This window comes from Drosophila navojoa, unplaced genomic scaffold (assembly GCF_054131105.1).
Source record: "Drosophila navojoa isolate 15081-1374.11 unplaced genomic scaffold, UAZ_NAV_1.0 NAV_Backbone_95, whole genome shotgun sequence".
Classification (NCBI taxonomy): Eukaryota; Metazoa; Arthropoda; class Insecta; order Diptera; family Drosophilidae; genus Drosophila; species Drosophila navojoa.
The window spans coordinates 23,401-25,775 of NW_028301799.1; the positions used below are offsets into that span (position 1 = coordinate 23,401).

The 2,375-nt window shown below is 34.2% G+C and overlaps 1 pseudogene across 1 annotated transcript; it reads left to right on the plus strand.

The window, feature by feature from the left end:
* The first annotated feature begins 1,585 nt into the window (after nt 1–1,585).
* On the plus strand, nt 1,586–2,263 carry LOC149090390 (uncharacterized; annotated as a pseudogene). Its single transcript, XR_016197627.1, has 2 exons — nt 1,586–1,823; nt 1,889–2,263. The product of XR_016197627.1 is annotated as an uncharacterized LOC149090390 (transcript).
* The last annotated feature ends 112 nt before the right edge of the window (nt 2,264–2,375 follow it).

Genomic DNA, 2,375 nt, shown 5'->3' on the forward strand with positions numbered 1-2,375 from the left:
AAGTCCAAAAAGCTATGGTGGATATATCTACGCCCATTGGGGGCGTGGCAAATCAGATAAAACTATCTCCTAAAGTTCTAAAGCTAGGACGTTGAAATTTCGCACGTGAGCTAATGCTATAATTCTATAATGACTGATGAAAAAGTTTTATGTCTACGCCTAATAGGGGCGTGGCAAATCCGACCTGAAGATATAGTGATTTTTCAAATTTGGCTATATTTTAGGCACTATTGATGCTAGAAAAATTTTGTATGTATACGCGAGTTGACTTCCCAAGTCCAACAAGCTATAGTGGATATATGTCCGCCCAAAGGGGACGTGGCAAACCGCAAAACTTTATATCTCCTACAGTTTAAGAGCTAGAAGCTTCAAAGCATTCAAATTTCGCATTGACGGTACCGTTAGCTCCTTCTAAGAACTGGCCAAAAATTAGGTGTCTACGGCCACTAGGGGCTTTGCAATCGGCATTTGTAGTATCAAATTGTGACATTTATATGCTTGATAACACGGAAGGAAACATTTTTTTTAAATTTAAAAAGAAAATTTAAATATTTAAAAAATATAAAGGAAGCTAAAATAACAAAATTTGCAATTTACAAAAAAGAGTTTTCCGCGGGATTTGAACTCGCACCCAAGTCATGTTTGTCAAAAGAACAAAAACAAATTGAACCGGCGCCTTTGCTGAGAGCACCACCGACTACTGTCAATGATTGTAATTAAAATGAAATCCAAAAATAAGATTCTTGTTATGAAAGTAGCGGATGGTAAATTCAAGAACAAAGCAAAAACAAATCTGTCTCATTTCAACGCTAGAGTATGCATTTATGTGTACATATGTACATACACACATACAAATGTGCGCGTGCATAAGAAACGCTGGAATGCTTGATGCGTGCAGACTTATGTACATACATATACATGCATAAGTGCGTACATACATATATGAGGGCTATTTAAGAAGAAACAAATTTAAACTTATAAAATTTTTCAATTAAAAAAAAGAATCAAATAAGTATCTATTTTATAAAAAAATATTTATGAAAATATGTATGAAATATGAAATGAAAAAAATACACAACATTGAAGCGGCTTTGAACCTCCGCCGCTGTAACATAACTTGCGACGGCTCTATCACCCACGCTATCGTTTTGCTTGACAATCTTGTAGCTAAAATACAATAAGCTAATAACAGAGCGTCATCTGACAAAACTACAATAACAGCTAGAAAATCCAGAAATCAATCGCAATTCATAGAATGCTAAAAAGCGCGCTTTTGTAATGTAAGCAAACGCTTAAGAACCTGCAATAGGTGTGACCGAAAGCTATTAACGAAAATTACCATACATTTGTACTCAAAAAGTGCATGATCAATATAATAATTATCGATTACTCGATAAAAATTACCAAAAGCTACAATATAATCAAAAAGCATAATTGTTTTGTACTAAATTTTTTTAAAGCCAAATTAAATTAAATTTACAAAGGGACTGTGAATGAGTATTCCGCAGTCGGTAGCGCCCGACTGCAACGTTCTTACTTGTTTTAACTAAAAATGCTCTGATTTCTCTGTCAAATGTCATATTTACTAAATAAATGTTCATTTCTATGAATAAATAGAAAGAGCTCCATCGCTCAGAAAATATATTTTGAAATACCTAACTATTAATAAAATGCCATCTAAAAAAGGAAAGAAATCAAAAAAGATTAAGCAAGGGGAAAAGAAATCTGAATTAATATTTGATGAAGGGACCGATGAGACTGATGTTCTAGAACTTAATTTTTATACAGATCTTAATGAAAATTTTTTTAATGAAGCTAGTCGGGTGAGCATTAAGTTTGCATGTGTTTAACCATCTTATTAAATGTATATGAATTTGATTATATCAAGATTGTGCAATTTTTGATGGAAGCCGAGCGGTTTTTTGAGGCTTCCCGTATAAAACGGTATGCAGATATAATATTTAATTTACACAGACGATACGTGGATGAAGTAAATGACAATCGAGTGTTGCGGCCACAAATCAAATCTACCGAAGAAAAACTATGTCTAGCACTTGATTTATCAGCAACATCGGAAGAGGCTTTACAAAAACTAAAAGACACATTAGCGATGCTTGGAAAGAATCGGATGCATCGGCTCTGCGCGAGCAACTAGTGCAAGAAAAGCTTCAAGAAGTTTTAATAAAATGTGAGGGTATAGGGGATCGCGACGCTGGAAAAACAGATGATGCTGCAGAGTAAGTTATAACATATAAAAATAAATTAATAAATTTGGGATGTATATGTACGAGAAAACACTTTCCCTTAGCGCGGCGAGTTTCGGTGGCCGATCACTTCTCAAACGATTCTGACTTCTTTGTCTTTATGATTTCTTG